The 21,037-nt window shown below is 44.5% G+C and overlaps 1 protein-coding gene across 2 annotated transcripts in view; it reads left to right on the top strand.

Moving 5' to 3' along the window:
* The first annotated feature begins 5,096 nt into the window (after positions 1–5,096).
* The window catches only part of SMPDL3B (sphingomyelin phosphodiesterase acid like 3B), a 130,983-nt gene continuing 115,042 nt past the window's right edge, over positions 5,097–21,037 (top strand). The window contains exon 1 of one of the 2 annotated variants that reach the window (XM_088459955.1): positions 5,097–5,168. The gene's annotated coding sequence lies outside the window, so the exon portion shown is untranslated. The remainder of the gene's footprint in view (positions 5,169–21,037) is intronic. The other variant, XM_088459956.1, reaches the window with a different exon arrangement.

Raw genomic sequence — 21,037 nt, 5'->3', positions numbered from 1 at the left:
CAAAAATAACAACCCATACACCTGCCTTGTGTAAAGTAAACGGTAAGCTGCTACCAAGTTACTAGGCCAACTCCTGCACCTAGCATTTAAGGGTCCTATGATACCCTTAACATTTAGGTCCCGTGTTACACCCTAAATAAATACTTGCAGTTCCACACTTTTTTCCTGCGCAGAAAAATACACGTTAACCCAGTTATTGGCAACAGTTGATAATGTAAACTCAACGGCTTTGTTTAAACACGTGGCAGCACAACCGGAAATACGTATACGCTATTGTGCGACTATTCGCATACACAATAATGCGACTACTACACAACCGTATGACTTACCCTTAGCTGCGTACGCAAAAGTGCGTCTCTGCTGCGCGCGCAAAAATGCGACTCAGCCGCATGCGCAATACTGCGGCACCCTTTTTAGCATGAAATTCTATCAACAAAGGAAAACAAACTTTTTCCTTTCTTGTCCCTGGATTCTAGTCAGCGTACCTTGACTCACACGATAACGGGTAGCGATTTCTCAGCATCAAGTGGTTGCAGTAAACTGCGTGCGGCCACACTCCACCCTTTGGTGAGAAATTGATAACCGTATGTTTATTGTGTGAATAGGTAAGTGAGCCCCCTTCTAAGGATACTGAATTAAACCTCTATATGCTCCTGCCTATACCTTCTAAAAACCTGCCTATACCTTCTAAAATTGACGCTATTTGCATACGCAGTCATACAGTAAATAAATGCCTTCAGACTTTGAGAAAATGTGTTCCAATGCACAAAGGTTATTATTCAAGCAAAGTACTGATAGTTACACGCTGTGATCTAAATACAATTTAGTGCAAATAAATTATACAGACCCAAGGTACAGTTATACATACGCATGCGCTCTGGGACCAGATTCCGGCATCAACAAGAAACCTCCATCAACAACATCAGCATGAAGACTGGGGTCAGAACACAAATATATACCCTTACAGAAATAGACTATACAATAGAGAGGTTTGTTGCGATCCCATTGGTTCTCCATCACGGTGCTTCTGTTACAGGGCATTTAACAGGTCGATTCAAATGGACACAGACCAGCCTCCAACAGCCTTTTGTCTCCTCTATTCCCCCTGCATGCAAATCTAAGCTGTTAAGTTTACAAAGTACATTTTGGTGTTTTAACTCATGCATGTTGCGATCTTCACACCGATGATACTGGAAAACTGTTGAGAAAGACTCGATCAGTACGACACCAAACACGGTTTACTTATCATGTATTAAACCTTAGATACCAAATAGCCTTTATTTCACAGCATTAGTAATAAATGGATAAAACTTGAATCTTATACTTTGAAGCTATGGAACCTTTTACGTGAGTGTGCAGTGTGTAAGTATTATGGGTTTGGGAAAAGACACTAGTTAACTTGTGGCAGATGCGTATGCATGAAGCTAATAAACAGCGTTCACATGCAGGATATCATGCATTCGCTAATGTGCGTTATGTTAACAGCGCAACTGTGCTTAATGTGCGGTGTTTATGCATGTGAGTCTATTTATGATGGATTTAATATATATATATATTTATGTATATATAGATACACACATATATATATATCATTCCTTACTAACATTTTTAAACTGCAATGCAATGTGTTATGGGCAGTGAGCTTCACTCTCAAACAGGGTGGAGACCCCCGCCGATTGCTGGTGCCATCCTGTCTGACAGTGAGTTTAAAAGTTTTCTTCTTCCTAATTAGGATACCTGTGTCAGTTCTTTTCAAGCAGATTTCTTACCATTGTTCATTCAGTCAAATTCAAGTGTCTGGGCCATATAACAATTGCCACAGCTGCACCTGTCCACATGTGGGGTCTCTCCATCTACATGCAAAAACACCCACAGTTCCTGGTGTATTGTCTTTTCTAATTACTTTTCTCAGGAATCAGTTTTTTCTAGTTGTTTTGGTATTTTTCTATGCGATGTTATCCCCAGAATGGGCCTGTCATGGCTTCTAAAAGGATTACCAAAAACATTGCCATCTGTACTTAGCTCGTGAGTTGTAACTTAAAATGGCGCTGGACGGCCATTCGCAAAATGGTGTCGTGCAGATTCTTATTTTTAAGAGTCTGGTTTCCATTCGCAAGATGGCGTCGCTCCAAGCTAATTTTACACTGATTCTGTCTCAGCCACTAAACCAGCTTCAACAATATATAAACCTAGGCTCCTTTGTTCAGGTATTGGCCACTATAACGGACCGCCTAGTGGATCTGGCTATAATTCCCAGAGGGGGTTGTCACATCAGGTTCAGGCGATACAGGTACCTCTTGTACCCCCACCATGGGTAGATGTACTCTCTAACTCAGTACAGAGTCTGATGGTTACATCTAATGCCTTTCAAACTGTGTTGCAAGGTGGGAAACCTCTACCCAGTAAATCCTTTACATGTCCTGTGTTATCGTCAGTCCACGCACAGATGCTGATCTCTCAAACCCTGACTCCCCTCCGGAGGAGGATGAGAGTTGGTCATAAATTAATATTCCTGCCTTGTTGCGAGCTTTCAGATCCATCTTAATAATTGAAGATGAGGAGTCAGCCCCTAAATCCAAGCACCCTCTGTTTAAACGACAGAAAGTAACTTCAGTAGAATTCCTTCTTTCGGATCATCTAGCTGAAATTGTGGCTGCAGCCTGGTAAGAGGTTTCATACTGACCTCATGTTACTCTTTTTCTGTGACTCATTGTGCAAAATAGGAAACACCCCCTGTGGTGGATTCGCATGTTACGAGTTTAATTAAAAGCGCTACATTGCCTATTCCTACAGCTACTTCCTTGAAGGATCCTACAGATAGGAAAGTAGAAGCTTGCCTGAAATCGATATACTTTTTTTCAGGGACTGTTGCCCATTCAATCATGGCTATTGCATGGGTGGCTAAAGCTATAGAGAGCTAGGCTGACACACTTGAAGACTCTTTTCCCTCAGATGCTTCTAGGGATCAGATGTCTTTTGTTGCTCACATTCAAGATTCAGCTTCCTATTTTGGATAAGCGTCATCAGATGCCAGTCTTCTAACCTCCAGAGTCTCGGCCGCGGCTGTGTCTGCCCGCTGTACCCTGTGGCTACGCTCATGGAAGGCTGATGTGAACAATTTTCTGTCAGATTTTCCCTTGAAAAAGTGAACAATTTTTTGAAGTGTAATGAATGATTTTTACAACGATGAATGAAAAATGTTCCTTCCCTTAATGAAAATCGTTATGTTGGACAGTTTGAAATGGACGATTAACGGTAACTACAAATGGGAAAGCTTGAACGATTATCGTTCATCGTAATAACGCAGAAACTGAACGATTTTTTGAATGATAACGACGTCGTCAACAAAAAATCGTTACGTATGTATGCACCTTTACAGTTAGATCTATTGCCAGAGGATTCCAGGTGGCAAATCCAATGTTGCAAATTAATAAGAACCACAGCAAGCTTTGTATTGGACACAGGGCCTGATTCAGAGCCGGACACTATGAAAGAGCGCTCGCTCTGAATCAGGGCGTTTTTTGTTTTTTTTCTTAGGAGTGGACTCCTGGCCACTCACATAGCTGTGGGTGACCACCCACAGCTATTGCGAGCAGCCAGGATGATGGTCGAAAAACGATCAAAATCGACAGCCGCCCCCTTTTGGTGCGAGACCCGGAGCGACGGAACGCCCGTCGCTAGCCGGGTCTCGCGCATGCGCAGTGGCCTAACATAGCGCTTGCGAGCGGGTCTGAATCAGGCACACAATGCTTGGAATGTAGTGGTAGCTGAAGATTTAATTGTGTTTTGTTTTTTCCTGGTGAATATGCTGGATGCCATACCCAGGTAACAGCTGATAAAATTCCTTACACAATGATATTTAACATTTCACTGTAAAGGTAGGTACACACTAGACGATATGTCGTCCAATCCCGCGGATCAGAGCAACATCTCCATTTCTGAAAAAAAAAAAACCCCAAAAAAACCCTGCACTTTAGTAAATAGTCCCCCAGAGTGAACACTATGTTTTGCAGCTACTTGTAAACATGCTGTTTATGACGTATGATGATTTGTATTCATGGACAGAAAACAGTGGACTATTACATACAGTGATTTGCAACTTATTGAAAAAATTGCTTTTTTCTATTTATGCAGCAAAAAAAGTACCAATCTGTGTCAGGTGAGTATTTGTTAACAGCCAATCAAAAGTGGTTCTATAGTGGTAATAACCAACATCATTCAGCATTTGCCTCTGACCACCTTCAAATAATATAGCTTTTCCAGGTTTGTGGGCCTTCATTTCCTAGTCTCCATGTGTTTGCAATAGTGTAAACATGCCTAATGATGCTGCAACTAGGTTAGAAGACCGCTGTCCTCCATGATTCCAATATCCAGATGTAGGCAGATGTAAGTGGCAAAATCATGAAAATCTGCATAGTTGCATATGTTCTGGACATACATTGTGTAAATGCACGCAATGTACACAAGTCCACCTTGTGTAGTATCAGTTTGTTAAAGGTTCTGATCTGTTTTCTGTCAGGAGGTGGCACATTTTTTGCAGGGAATGGTGCATGTAAAAACACCGTGCAATGCTGGGATTTGAACATCGTTTTCACCTTTCTACAACCTCCTTTCACATTCCTTGGATTCTGCAAAATGTAAGTTTCTCACATGGAAGTCCGATTTAATTTTATTTTTTTTGCCATCACTACAGCCAGAGAGGTTTACATTGGTGTGGAGAAACCGGTTGCTGGCAACTTGAAGGCCTATTCTACCAGATGGGTAAGCTCAACGACAGCGTGATTCAGCTGAGCTGTATTGGACAGCCCGTGGTCCTCGTTCCATTCGTTTACTAAATTATACAACTTCAAAGTTTTTTCATCAACAAAGTCTAGTACCCACCTGTAGGTGTATAGAGAATTTGTGGTTTTTAAATCCATTGGGGATACTGCTCACCCACCTGCTATGTTCTAGTTCAGTGGTTCTCAAACTCTGTCCTCAGGACCCCACACAGTTCATGTTTTGCAGGTCACCCAGCAGGTGCACAGATGTATGCATTACTCAATGAGACATTTTAAAAGATCCACAGGTGGAGCTAATTATTTCACTTGCGATTCTGTGAGGAGAACTGGAAAACATGCACTGTTTTGGGTCCTGAGGACTGAGTTTGAGAACCTGTGATCTAGAAGGTTTGAATATTGCAATACATTTTACCGCTTATTTTGGGGTATGACAAACTTCTTGTTTACCTGTGCACCATTTACAATTAAGGAAGGATCCACCAGGAAAAGCTGATCCCTTCCAAACGTTTACAAGGTGTGACTGTAAGATGTCAAATGTCACATTTGGAACTGTTTTCCAAAATATTGTCAGAAATGTCTCCATATTAATCCAGTAGTAACTTTGACGTCCCGAAGTATGCAGCATAATGTTGAAAAGTAAAAATAAATATAATATCAAATCTCAACATGGATTGCAGCTGGTAACCAGAGACGTCTTCTATTTTCCACCTCAGTCGCAGTAACAAAATAAATTAGTGATTATAAACTAGATAGAAGATATTTAATGTTTTATCCTCCTGACTTTCTGAACAGATTAAGCGAAGATTAGTTCACTGATAATGCGAAATAGCAGCAGTGAGTTGGCAGCTTACCTGCTAGAATACATTTTAGAAACCAACAGTTTCCACATGTTACGTGAAGCAGGTTATTTCAATAAAACTACACTCAAAACTTCAAAGGCTCTGACTCCATGACCATACAGACACAATTTCTTTAAACTACACCTATCTCTGTAATAAATTTCACTAAGGGGCCTATGTATTAATAATCGCAGAACTGTATTGCAACAGACTATTTCATTTTTACCAAAAATATTGCCTCTATGTACTAAAATGAACTCTCAGAGAACTGCTGTCTCTATGAGTTACATCCTGGGCTCATCAGAGGAGCCTGTCACATTTTCAAAAGACTTCTGAGAATCTGACACATTGCATGCCCATAGGGATCCACCCAATTAGGTGGAAAAGGGCGGTTCGCTGTTACAATGGTATAGAAGCGCCAGCAATGGCACCGCAGTTTGCCTCCCTCGCAGTCCCATCATACACAGGACTAGCACATTTTTGCTTGCAGCACTATGGGGCTGTGAAAATAAATACCTGCGAGTCCGGCGCTACCATATATGCGGCATACAGCCGCACTTATGCCACGAGTATTTAGCAACTAATTGGATTGAGCCTATAGTGTCAGCAGATGGAGGCACTGGCTCTTGCAAAAATGCTTCCATATACATATACAGCTGTTTAGGCCATTGGAGGACTGCTTATTACCAATGGGGGCAAAATGCAGAAAAAACTATGCTGATTGCAGTTTAATACATAGGGCTCAAATGTAGTCCCCATTGATGATAATAGGGACTGCGGTCTGCAGCACTAATTAGCCTTTAGCAGGATATTCCCCTCCCCCAGCATTCAGATGAGACTCTCCCCCATCAGCTACCTTTATTTTTAGGGGCCTTTGGCAGGGTAAGTACCCCCGCTCGTATTACACATGAAACGCTGCCGAGATTCTCCCCAATGAACCTAATCTTCCAGACTGCAGGACTGCACATACACCCACTCCTGAGACTTCACCCTGTGCACTATAGGGGATGTAGTCTTTGATCTGTGTTCATATACCAGCGGCTGAATTTGGGCACTGGAAAGCTCTGATGCAGGGGAACTGCTGTGCCACCCCCAGCTAGTGGCGCCCCTAGGCATGTGTCTCATGTACCTGGTGGGAAATTTAGCACTGGACACACCTGTCACACCCGATTCATACTGATCATACGGACAGGGCTGTAACTAGGGTGGTGTGACGTGCCACCGCGCAGGGCAGGGGGCGCTGCTCGGGCCTCTCAATTTGTAATCATTCCTACTTGTAGCTTTCTTTTCTTTTATCCCCAGCATCTCCTGGCCACCCCTATCACCTCCAGGGCCGGATTAAGGCTAGTGGGGGCCCCAGGGCAACTAAATTGCGGGGGCCCCTTCAAGCCACACGGAGCTTCCCCCCTTCCCCCTAAGCCTTTTGTCCTCCTACCCCCAAAGCCTCCGCCGCTGACTTACCTGAGTGACGGCATGCGGGCGTGACCTCCTCCCGGCAGAGCTGCTCCCTGGTCCTCTCATTGGCATCGCGGACATAATGTGTCACGTGGCGCCGGTGAGAAGGCTCGGGAGCCGCTCTGTGCTGTATGCAGCGGCACTGACTGTGCTGCTACATACATTAAAAGCGGATCGCGGCAGTGAGGCCTCAATCCGGGAACAGGTGTCACTGGACACCTGTTCTCAGCAGGGTCACATCATCGTACGGGACAAATCAGATTTGTCATGCCCCTTCTTCATGAGGCCACATCCCTATTTTAAAAGACTAGTTATGGCTCTGCATACGTACAACAAACATCCCATACACACTGATCATACTGACATCACACATTGAAACACACTGATCATACCGCCATCAAACACCTGATACATATTAATCATACTAACACCCAATACCCACTGAACATAGGAAGCTCACACGGACCCTATACATACTGATCATGCTCCGTGCGACTCAAATGCATGCGCAGACTTCAAACATTGGCCAACTGCGTGCGTCATTGACACTGCGTGGGACTCAGAATCAGGCCCTTAAAATACTGACATCACACAGCTGATATACAATGAACATACAGACAATACTCACCCGACACACACTGATCACACTGACATTACATAACTGAAAAAGTGTTCATTCTAGCACCCTGCACATAATTAGTGAGGAGGGCATATTTTAATTTTGCAGGGTGCTAGAATGAACACTATGAAACATACTGAATGCTTTACACATGTCCGCCCACCTGATACATACTGTTCCTACTGACGTCACACACCCGAAACACTGATAATAGTGACATCACACACCCGAAACACACTGATCATAGTGACATCACACACCTGATAGATACTGACGTCACACATCCGAATCATACTGACATCACACACCTGATAGATATTGACGTCACACACCCAAATCATACTGCAGGAAAATACCCGATACGCACTGAACACACTGACATCACACATCCGTTACACAATGAACATAGGCATCACATATCTAATACATACTGAATACTATACATACAGTAGGTGTGACCCATCAGATACACAATGATCATACTGTACTGTATATAGGTCATCCACCTGATGATACTGATCATGCTGACATCACACACTGAATACACACTAGGGTGGGTCGAATAAAACTAAATTACGAGTTTGAAATTCCAATAGTTGCAGAAAAGTTGTTGGTCCAAAACAGTACACATGTGCAAAATTTCAGCTCGGTCAGATAATTTTTACTATCCCTAGCAGGCGCTTGAAGTTTTGAAAATTTGACACAAATTAGGATATTTTGTAATCGGATGAAGGCACGGTTTTGGGGCACATATTTTGGCAATTAAGTTGTTTTTAGGTGAAAATGCTTCAGTTGAACTCAGATGCAAATCTTTGGGGTACACGTTTAAGAGGGGGTCTGTGCCCCCCGAATAAATAAAAAGGTCAAATTATTGAAATTTTCCACAAAAATGTTATCTTTGCCGCATGTGCTCCTGAGATCGGCTGGCACTATTTTCACATATTCTGAATTATAAAATATAATTTTCTAGGGAGTAGGGATGGACATCGGAAGCCCACCATCAAATGATGGCTGGACTTCCACCATTGAAAATTTTCGATCCAATAGTAATTAACCATCGCATCAAAAGTATGCGATGGTAAAAAACTATTTATATGATTTGCACATGCACAAAAAAACCTGCAGCGCAATTGGGAGGGAGTGGCTAGGGGTGGGGCCCGGAGCAACATACACATGCTAGTGCACTGCTAAACGCAGATTTCCGATTATTGGGCATCTGTGCAGGCACATAACACGTTCTGCACATGTGCAGAACAGGTCTGCGATCCCGCGCGCAAACTGGCAGCAGACTATCAGTGATTGACAGTCTGCTGCCGTTTGTGGGCGGGGAGGGGGCAGCGATGGCCTCCATTTCCGGAGGCGTGTTGCCGCCGTTGGGGGAGGAGGGAAGAGGCCAGGATCTCTGTTGGCTGAAGATTTCCTGGCCTCTTCCTCGCATCTCCAGCGACTGGCTGTGTCATGTTCCGCAGAAAATCCAATGCTGCGTTGGACAACGCAGCTCGCATACATAATACAGCAGGAGGCGTGATGCCTCCTACTACATTACCATATCAGCACAGACGGAATTGCAAAGCTGCTTGTGAGCAGCTTTGCAATCCTGTCTGAAGCTGAATCAGGCCCTGTGTCCTCTCTAGTGTAGCTAGCAGCGCTGCTGTGCTGTGGGGACTGGAGGGTACATTATAATTAAATATACAGCCCGGCTCCAGATTCCATCATGCCCGGCACAGGTGGGGAGGCCACTGAAATGAGTCCAGTGTGTTACAGCCAGGCAGTGAGGAGCAGAGACACAGCTGACAGTGTGAGTGTGTGTCTCTGTGCTATGTAAGTGACTGCAGCTGGATGAGGGCTGCACTCTGATTGGCTTCTCTGAGACAGTTTTGAAGTTTTCTTCACTTTGGAGTGATCAATGAGTGATGAGGTGTCATTGGGAGTGATGAGACCTAAGTCTTGCAAAACTGCAGTTGGTATGGCAGCAGTTTCCCTATTTGACATACCATATCGATCACTAATGAGAGCAGTGTTTGGAAGACTAAAGCGCATTTGCGATGAGGAGCTTTCAAGCATTGATGGCTTAAAATCATCCAAAATATCCTTTGGTGCAATTCCCTACCCTCCAACATGACCCGTTCCATTAGGTACAAAAAGCTCTGCTCCTGGATTTCCCACCTAATGTATGATTGGCATCACCTGTGTTGAACTAGGTAATTGATGAGACAGGAGTTTTAACACAGGTGGCTGCAATCATAAATTAAGAGGGAAGTCCAGGAGCAGAGCATTTTGTACCTAATGGAACGGGTCATGTTGGAGGGTAGGGAATTGCACCAGAAAAAAATAAATGAACATATCCTCAGTTGCTCGGCACCATTAACGGTCGAAGTATAACTAGGTAAATGATAGAAACACTCTTGTTTAAGAGATTACTGATTCACCATGGATCGCTATTGCGATTGCAGATGCGATTACGCACGCAGGTCTGCGTCGAAAATATGCAAATGAATGAAATTGCAAAGCAGTCTCACAGCCAGCATAGAGATGCCCATTACCGCTATCTCACATCCGTAATACCTTGCCATCCTGCGTATAAATATGTAACATCGGCCCTTCACGCACATTTACAGCAGGTCTGCCCTTATTCAGAAATTGCTAACCCTGTCGCACGCAGTGAGTACACAAGCTGCGTATGCTGTCGCAGTGGCCAATTTATGCACGCCCATGCAACAGGCACACCTGCGTTTCTCCGACCACTCCCCTGTCACCACCCCCAAATGCTGACATCCCATCCCTTGATCTGCGATGGCTTTCTTTCTGCTTGCGTGATCACCATGCGATCGCAATGCTAACTCAAGCACACACACTGCGATGCATACACATGCGCAATGTATACAATCGGGAAGCCGGCTGCTGGCTTCCTGACTGCTTTATCCTGCCGTGGGATAAATGACCGGCGTCTATATCTAGATGCCGCTCATTTCCCCAAAAGCTGGGAGACAGGCGCCCGGCATCCCGACCGAGCGGATGCCGAGCGCCGCGAGCTGACAGCCGCGGGGGGGGAGGGTTAGGTTTAGGGCACCCGGGGGGGACTTAGGGTCAGGCACCCCCCCTGGAGGGTTAGGGTTAGGCTAGGGGGAGGGAGGGTTAGGTTTAGGCACCCCGGGGGGGACTTAGGGTTAGGCAGCGGAGAAGGGGGGGGTTAGGGTTAGGCACAGGGGGAGAGGTTAGGGTTTGGCACCCCTAAGGAGGGTTAGTGTTAGGGGGGTTAGGTTAGATTAGTTCATACTTACCTCACCACGATCGGGATTTCCAGCGCTGTCGGGCTTCCGCTGCCGGGCTCTGCTGTTTTGTCGGGCTGCCGCTGCCGGAATTCGAACTCCTGGCCATGCGGCAGCTGGCATATCATACCGATTCCCATGCGCAATACACACCATCGGCCGATCTGCGTGCGCTTTTGATGTTGTGATCCGTGATGAATCAGGCCCAATGTACTAAGATAGCTCTTATATTGTTAACACTTAACACAATCTCAACGTATAAAAAGCTGCCAGGCTCTCATGTACACAGTCTTCTGACCTTGGTCTAGTCCAGGCGGATCAATCATCCCGGTGCTGCCACGCTGATGTGACTCTGGTAGGTGACTCGGGGCCTGATTCAGAGGCGCTCGTAAGCGGCCGCTCGTTCGCTCCGAGCGATGTTCGCACATCTGTGCATGAGTATGGGTTGTAATGCGCATGCGCCAACCAGTCAGTGCGGTCGGAAATCATGTGCTCGCAAAATAGCGAATGCCTGCTAATTTGAGTGACCGGATGAGGCGTTTGTGGGTGGTAACAGGGGAAGGTGCTTGAAAACGGGGAGTGGAGATCCAAACGCAGGCGTGCCAAATGGTCAAAACGGGCGTTTTAAGGGTGTGCATAAGTAACAAAGCAGCGTCATCGACCACGTCACTTGGTTGTCTGTTAGCCTGAACTGCTCGCATGATTGCGGTAGGAAAATGCTACCACAAGAATAGCGAGCAGTTCATACGCCTTTCGATGTACTCGATTAATCAAATAAATAGTGGAGATGACGTATGATGCGAGCGGCCAAGGGGCGTCTTTACAAAATAGCGAGCGTATGTTTCGTTCGCTCGCTCAGGCATAGAGGTGTCAACAGACCGCAAAGAGCGAGCGCTCAATTTAAATAGCCAGCCCCTTTTTCTGAACGAGCGTCCGCAAATAGCGTCCGGCTCTGAATCAGGCCCTCTGTCTCATGCCCTGCTGCTCACAGTTCTGTTACACACCTGTCAGTGCAGCGGCGGTAGCGGGGTCAGTGTGTCAGAAAAAAAGGGTGCCTGCTCTGTGGGTGGACCGTTGCATATTGAAAGGCTGGCGGGGGGATGTGCGACAGCAGCCTGCTGGGTTCCGTGTCTCCACAGACTGCTGTACTCCCTGACAGCCAAAAACAGGGGCTGCTCTCTTCCAAGCTACATCGATCCTGATATACACAGGTCAGACATCCAATACACTCTGATCATACTGAAATAACACACCCAATATACTGACATCTCACACCTGATGCACACTGAACATTCTGATGTCACACATTGTATAAACTCTAAATTACTGACATCACACACCCCATGCACACTGAACCTACTAACATCACACACCTAATACTCACTGAACCTACTGACATCACACACGTGGGATACACACTAATCATCCCGTCGTCACACACCCAATACATATCATTGCTGAACATACTAATATTACCTAATCACAAATGAAATCACAGTGGTTGATCATCTGTGATTTAGCCCCTTGTGATGTCATACACTTTGCTGTCATTTGTGATGCTGTCCATTGTTATGCCAACTGTGATTCATTTTTATGTCATCAGGTCATCCATTGTGATTTCATCTACTGTGGTATTGCAATGGATATAACAATGGATGACATCACTGATATCAAAATTGATGATATTGCTGATGTCATCACAATCCTTGCCAGATAAAGGTCCACTTGGGCCTGAGGCTGAAGTGTCAACAGCGCCATAGATGTAAATAGTGATGTGAGAGGTGTGACCAGTGTTGTGGGGGTGGGGTCTGCACAGGGGATATATTAATAGTCTAATGTGAGAGTCTAAGAACAAAGGGAAATACTCATTGTTAATGTGGCCATAACCTGACAAAAAAAGGCACTTAGTGATGTTGTAAATGTGAAACCCTTTTTAATAAAGAGAATAGGGGTCACTTAGTGATGTCAATAATGTGAAATCTTTATATATAAAAAAGAGACCTTACCTTAATAGCTATACTGAGAAGAAATTAGATCTAAACACCAGAATGAGAACTAAAAAAAGTGCCACAAGCAATATATAAATATATGCATCTATCTATCTATCTTCAGGGCCACATAGGACCTAAGGGGTCTCTCAGAGACACAGAGGCCTCCCATTTCCCATGGTCCAAATGGTCGATGATGTGATTTGTGCTAATTTGCTTCATCGTGATCCTGTCACCTGCTTCACAATGCAATTTTTTTTCTGCATTGTGTAGCAATGGAGGGGCCATGATGATGTGATCGTGCCGTCATGCCCACTGTGCCGCACACAATATCACGTATGAAACACAGGAAGAACAGCATGCTGTCACAAACAGCCCTCTGTGATGATGTATGCATACCTCCCAACATTTGGCCACGAAAAGTTGCGACTTCCGCGCGTGCCGAAAAGGGGCGTGGCCCACAGCACTAATGGGCGTGGTCAGCATCTCCAAGATGCTGGGCTGTGTTGACATTTAGGTAATTATTCATAATTTTGGAATATTTGGATTAAAATAAAATTGTTTAAATCAAAATGTCATTAATGGTTATTGTAGATATATTTTAAAGTGAGAAAAAGATTAAATATATATATATATATATATATATATATATATACTTTAATTGTAAGGTTTAGCAATTGTGTAAGAAACAGGTGTTTACTACTTACAGACACTGGTATGCATGCAATTAAGATCAGAATCATAGTGTGTGGGCCCTATAACAGATCTGGGGCAATCATAAAACCAGTTCATCCATTGTCCAAGCCAGGGGCAATGACAATGGGGGCAATGTAGCTGCTATATTTACAGATATTTTAACAGATATATTTACACATCAAACACAATGGAATATTAATGAATAGAAATTCCACATTTTAGGACACCATGGTTGTTTGAGCAGAAATAGCCAACTTGGTCCAGCTGACACTTTTACAACACTTCAGAATCTGGTTTTAGGGAAACCCGTAATTATCTGCCACATTGGACAGAATGGGACATGGCAAAATTGTAATGAAAGATTTTGGGATAAAAGATAGCAAAGGGAGAGAACAGAGGAGATGTAAGAAGAGGTCAGGTATGGTGAGTATAGGAGCTCAGTCTGGAGAGAGGTCAGCACAATGTAACACAGAGTCCAGAAGAACATAAAGTTTGTGCAGGAGGAAGTACGGTAACTAATAATACTTGCAAGTATATAATCTATGTTGTTATTAATTGTCTAAGTTTGTTAATTGTCTATTAAGTTTTTTATTTCTTAGGAAGCATAAATATAATTAGTATATATGTCACTGCTGTATATAACATATTCTGTATAATTTGATTTGCCTGTAAATAAATATCAGAAATCAGAGCTTGAATATTACGTCTGAACTCACTGGAACCATAATTAATAATTCATACGTATGCATGTATTTGAATATATATGTGTGTATGTGTGTATATATATATATATTAGGGGTGAGCGGGTTCGGATTTCTGAAATCCGAACCCCCCCGAGCCCCCCCGATCCGAGTCCGATCCGAATCAGGCTCGACTTTTCCCGCCTGACTCGGATCTGAAATCGAGGCAAAACGTCATCATCCTGCCTTCCGAGTCTCGCGGGTTTTGGATCCTATATAAGGTACCTGCGTCGGCGCCATTTTCTCACTCGGCTGTGGACAGTGAAGAGGGAGGGTGGGAGTTAGGGCTGTGTAGTGTAGTGTAGTGTAGTGCTGCTGTTGTCCACTACTTCAAAGTCCATAGGGGCTGGCTGTGTTGTGCTGTGCTGCTGTTGTTAATAGGGGCTGTGTCCACTACTTCAAAGTCCATAGGGGCTGGCTGGACTGTGTTGTGCAGTCAGTTCTCCATAGGGGCTGTGTCCACTCCAAAGTCCTGTGCAGTGTCCCAGTCCTAAAGGGGAGCTGTAGTGTTGTCCAGGGGGTGCTCTGTCCATCAGGGGTGCTCCCCCCAAGTGCTAAAAAAATAATATATTTTCTGTGTTTGTGAATTGTGTGCGCAGTAGCCGCACGTGCATCAACAAAGTAGTGCCAAGCGTGCGCCTGTGTCATAAGTAAAGGGCCGGCTGGCTTGACCGTTAAGGGTGCTGTAACCCCCGAAAGTACACTCCAGTCCAAACCAAAAAAAAAATTATTTTCTGTGTTTGTGAATTGTGTGCGCAGTAGCCGCACGTGCATCAACAAAGTAGTGCCAAGCGTGCGCCTGTGTCATAAGTAAAGGGCCGGCTGGCTTGACCGTTAAGGGTGCTGTAACCCCCGAAAGTACACTCCAGTCCAAACCAAAAAAAAAAATATTTTCTGTGTTTGTGAATTGTGTGCGCAGTAGCCGCATGTGCATCAACAAAGTAGTGCCAAGCGTGCGCCTGTGTCATAAGTAAAGGGCCGGCTGGCTTGACCGTTAAAGGGTGCTGTAACCCCCAAAGTACACTCCAGTCCAAACCAAAAAAAAAATTATTTTCTGTGTTTGTGAATTGTGTGCGCAGTAGCCGCACGTGCATCAACAAAGTAGTGCCAAGCGTGCGCCTGTGTCATAAGTAAAGGGCCGGCTGGCTTGACCGTTAAGGGTGCTGTAACCCCCGAAAGTACACTCCAGTCCAAACCAAAAAAAAAATTATTTTCTGTGTTTGTGAATTGTGTGCGCAGTAGCCGCACGTGCATCAACAAAGTAGTGCCAAGCGTGCGCCTGTGTCATAAGTAAAGGGCCAGCTGGCTTGACCGTTAAAGGGTGCTGTAACCCCCAAAGTACACTCCAGTCCAAACCAAAAAAAAAATTATTTTCTGTGTTTGTGAATTGTGTGCGCAGTAGCCGCATGTGCATCAACAAAGTAGTGCCAAGCGTGCGCCTGTGTCATAAGTAAAGGGCCGGCTGGCTTGACCGTTAAAGGGTGCTGTAACCCCCAAAGTACACTCCAGTCCAAACCAAAAAAAAAATTATTTTCTGTGTTTGTGAATTGTGTGCGCAGTAGCCGCACGTGCATCAACAAAGTAGTGCCAAGCGTGCGCCTGTGTCATAAGTAAAGGGCCGGCTGGCTTGACTGTTAAAGGGTTCTGTAACCCCCAAAGTACACTCCAAAACAAAAAAATATATATTTTCTGTGTTTGTGACTTGTGTGCACTGTGGCTGCACGTGCATCAACAAAGGAGCAGCGCCAAGCGTGCGCCTGTGTCCCATAAGTAAAGAGCCGGCTGGCTCATTTCTTAAAGGGTGGTGTAACCCACAAAGTGCACTACTCTCCAGCAAAAATAAAAAAATATTTTCTGTGTTTGTGTGCGCTTTAGCCGCACGTATATATATATCAATATAACATAAATGGAGGACCAAACTTTCTCCGATAAAAATAAAATAGGGAAAGATCAAGAACCACTTCCTCCTAGTGCTGTTGCTGCTGCTGGGAGTTGTTCATCATCCCAGAGAGGAAGTAGGAACATCACTACTTTTACTAAACAATTGACCCTCCAACAGTCCCTAGCGATGAGGATGAAGTACGACAGCAGTCATCCTGAAGCAAAACGTATAACTGAGGCCTTGACTGCTATGTTGGTGTTAGACGTGCGTCCGGTATCCGACATTAGTGCAGTGGGATTTAGACAATTGATGGAGGTAGTGTGTCCTCGGTTCCAAATCCCGTCTAGATTCCACCTGCATCCTCAAAGCAGCAGCGACAAGCGTGCGTCTGTCTGTTAAAGGGTGGTGACACCCTCAAAGTGTGCTACACAAACAATAAAAATATTCTTCTTCTTTTTTCTGTCTTTGTGAATTGTGTGGGCTGTAGGCGCACCTGCATCCTTAAAGCAGCAGCGACAAGCGTGCGTCTGTCTGTTAAAGGGTGGTGACACCCTCAAAGTGTTCTACACAAACAATTAAAATATTGTTCTTTTTTTTTCGGTCTTTGTGAAATGTGTGGGCTGTAGCCGCACCTGCATCCTTAAAGCAGCAGCGACAAGCGTGCGTCTGTCTGTTAAAGGGTGGTGTAACTCTCAAAGTGCTCCAAAAAATAAAAAACTATTTTTTTAATGTGTTTGTGACTTGTGTGCGATGTAGCCGCACTTGCATCCTCAAAGCAGCAGCGACAAGCGTGCGTCTGTCTGTTAAAGGGTGGTGACACCCTTAAAGTGTGCTACACAAACAATAAAAATATTCTTCTTCTTTTTTCTGTCTTTGTGAATTGTGTGGGCTGTAGCCGCACCTGCATCCTTAAAGCAGCAGCAACAAGCGTGCGTCTGTCTGTTAAAGGGTGGTGACACCCTCAAAGTGTGCTACACAAACAATTAAAATATTGTTCTTTTTTTTTCGGTCTTTGTGAAATGTGTGGGCTGTAGCCGCACCTGCATCCTTAAAGCAGCAGCGACAAGCGTGCGTCTGTCTGTTAAAGGGTGGTGACACCCTCAAAGTGTGCTACACAAACAATTAAAATATTGTTCTTTTTTTTTTGGTCTTTGTGAAATGTGTGGGCTGTAGCCGCACCTGCATCCTTAAAGCAGCAGCAACAAGCGTGCGTCTGTCTGTTAAAGGGTGGTGACACCTCAAAGTGTTCTACACAAACAATTAAAATATTCTTCTTCGTTTTTCTGTCTTTGTGAATTGTGTGGGCTGTAGCCGCACTTGCATCCTCAAAGCAGCAGCGACAAGCGTGCGTCTGTCTGTTAAAGGGTGGTGTAACCCTCAAAGTGTGCTCCACAAACAATAAAAATATTCTTTTTTTTTTTCTGTCTTTGTGAATTGTGTGGGCTGTAGCCGCACTTGAATCCTCAAAGCAGCAGCGACAAGCGTGCGTCTGTCTGTTAAAGGATTACATCGGTGACAGCATCCAAGTAGCCATGTCAGACAGTCCGTACCTGTACTGGCTGGAAAAAGAAGCAATTTGGAGGTCCCTGTACAAACTGGCTCTATTTTACCTGAGTTGTGTGTACTCCGAAAGAGTGTTTAGTGCAGCCGGGAACCTTGTCAGCGAAAGGCGTAGGAGGTTGCTTCCACAAAATGTGGAGAAGATGATGTTCATAAAATGAATTATCAACTCTTCCAGGGAGACCAGCCTCCAGAACGTACAGAGGGACCTGTGGTTCCAGCAGGGACGAATTAATACTCTGTGAGGATGAGGATGTACACACTGAAGAGGGTGAGGAATCGGTGGATGAGGAGGATGAGGATGACATCTTGCCTCCGTAGAGCCAGTTTGTGCAGGGACAGATAAATTGCCAGCTTGTTTTGTGGGGGCCCAAACGAACCAATCATTTCAGCCACAGTTGTGTGGCAGACCCTGGCACTGAAATGATTGGTTTGTTAAAGTGTGCATGTCCTGTTTATACAACATAAGGGTGGGTGGGAGGGCCCAAGGACAATTCCATCTTGCACCTCTTTTTTTTCTTTGCATTATGTACAGTTTGGGGCCTAGTTTTTCAATGCCATCCTGTCTGCCACTGCAGTTTCACGCCTAGATGGGTCACGTGTTTGTGCCGCCCACTCGTGTCGCTTAGCATAGTCATCCAGCTACCTCGGTGCAACCTTTTGGACATAAAAACACTATTGTGAGGTGTGAGGTATTCAGAATAGACTGGAAATGAGTGGAAATTAAGGTTAACCTACAAATTCTGTGATTTTAGCTGTTTTTATGCTTTTTTTCAAAAAAATACAGATCCAAAACACAAAACCCAGAACCCAAAACACGGAAGGGTGGTTTTGGCAAAACCAATCCAGATCCAAAACACGAAGAAAGATCCAGATCCAAAACCAAAACACGAAAAGAGGCCGGTGCACACCCCTAATATATATATATATATATATATATATATATATATATATATATATATATATATATATATATATATATATATGATAAAACGTATGTTAATTGAACTTTATCTATATTTATAATATATAAACATAGTAAAGAAATAATATTATTGGAAACTCCATCTTCAATAATTGGCATCCCAGGTGTAAATATATAAAGTATAGAAATGATTCCTCTACAGCTGCCCCCGGGCTCCCCCCCATACTGTGAATAGAAGCTGTGTGCATGCGTACAGCATCTATTCTCGATCTGCATACCCGTATGCTTCCCCCAACTTGCCACCCACCGCGGGACACTGCGGCCAGCGGGTGGGACAGCGGGACAGACCCAGAAAAATGGGACTGTCCCTCTGAATGCGGGACAGTTGGGAGGTATGTGTATGGAGCAGTGCCTTGCTGTCATTGCTATACAATAGCAACCCCAGGAGCCCGTAACTGCCTGTAATATGTGGAGAAGACGAAAACAATATCGTGCCAAGTTGCCAAGAGAGGCATTTAAAGTATAATCAAGCCCAGGTGCACAATGCACACCAATAACAAAGTAATGATGAATATAAAGGAAAAAAAAGTAGGCACTCCACAGACGGGTTAGGTACGATATCCCGGCAGTGACAGTCTCAATGCCGACAACGGAATCCCATTGGTCAAATGCCCAACTAATTATATTGAGCATTCTAACCCTAACCCACCCCTCCTTCGGCCTAACCATAAAAATCCTTTTTGGCAGCCTAACCGTCCCCTACCGTAGTCTAACCTTAACCATCCCTCTAATGCCCAACCCTAATACTGACAGTCGATATTAATCTGTATATTGACCGTTGTGGTTCTGCTGCTGGTATTGTGACTATCGGGATGGTCACCTACGGGATCCTGACTACATCTCTCAGGGACGTAGCTTAAGATAGAGGTTTAAACAGCGATGTTGCAGAGTTACCACACTTGGTAACCGGAAAAAGGAGTGTGGTAACTACTAAGATAAGTCTCTGGAGTGCTTCTATATATACACATACACATGGGGGACCCCTATTTGGGACACAAATATGGGGGTGGTATCCCCATATTTGTGTCCCAAATAGGTGTCCCCCCAACACATATATATATATATATATAATGTGTTGGAAGCAGGAAAAATGGGCAACTATAAGGATCTGAGCGACTTTGACATGGGCCAAATTGTGATGGCTAGGGGACTGATCCCGGTGATGGTTGGCAGAAGGATGTGCGTAGTGGAAGACACAATAGCTAATTGGATGACTAAACAACTGGCTAATGGTAGAATATACTAATGAAATGGATAAAAACAAATTGGCTTTTATTCAAGTAATTCATTTAAATACAGCTGTATGTTAGCATAAATCGTATACTATAGCAGATATGACTGAGGATTGTAATCAACAATCGGTTGAGAATAATAGGGTTTGATAGCCTGGCTATTAAGTCTATGGGGCATATTCAATTAGGTGCGAAAAGCCAGTTTCTGCAGAAAAGTTTTGCCAGTAATGTCATTTCACCAGGCGAAAATGTATTCCCATATTCAATTCCAAAGACTTTTCGCCAGTGCGGAAAGTCAATGCATTGGAATAGGCGAAACAGATTTGCCTATAAAAGCTGTAGAAAAAAATGAAGTGTGACGATTAATCACAAGAATAATCGCCAGAAATAAATTTTGTGAACTATGAAGTCTTTTAATTGAACTGTGTGTGTCTAGAAGGGCTGAGGTTATCCCCACCCCTTTTGAAGCTAGGCATTCAAGGAAGAGGGGTTGATAATGATCTATGTCCTGTGATTTGATATATAATATATATAATATATGATATATAATACCCCTTTTACACCGGAGCTAAAACCTGGGTTATTGCAGGGTTAACCCGGGCAGCTCCCTGGTGTAAAAGGGGAGAGGGTTGGATCGCCGGGTCGAGCGACCCGGCAATCCAACCCAGGTAAATAGCAGGGTTTAACACGGGCGTAGCTCATGAAACCCTGCTGTGAGAACAGCGCACTCCGGGTCACGATGACCTTGAGTGCGCTGCAAGCCTGCCGATTGGTCCGGCTTCAGTAGCGCTTGGAGATGACATCATCTCCAAGCGTCCAGTTTCACGCTGGGAAAGCCGGGTCTATGCAGACCCGACTCCGGTGTGAGCGGCGCCAACTTCAGAATATCCAGAGTCGGTGCCGGCTAAATTCCGGGTCTGATCTGGATAGGAACTCTGTTCCAACTCCGGGTCAGACCCGGAATTTTGGTGGAAAAGGGGTATAACTGTGT

This window comes from Taudactylus pleione, unplaced genomic scaffold (genome assembly GCF_031769625.1).
Source record: "Taudactylus pleione unplaced genomic scaffold, aTauple2 ptg000959l, whole genome shotgun sequence".
Taxonomy (NCBI): domain Eukaryota; kingdom Metazoa; phylum Chordata; class Amphibia; order Anura; family Myobatrachidae; genus Taudactylus; species Taudactylus pleione.
This window is presented reverse-complemented; position numbering and strand designations above follow the sequence as displayed.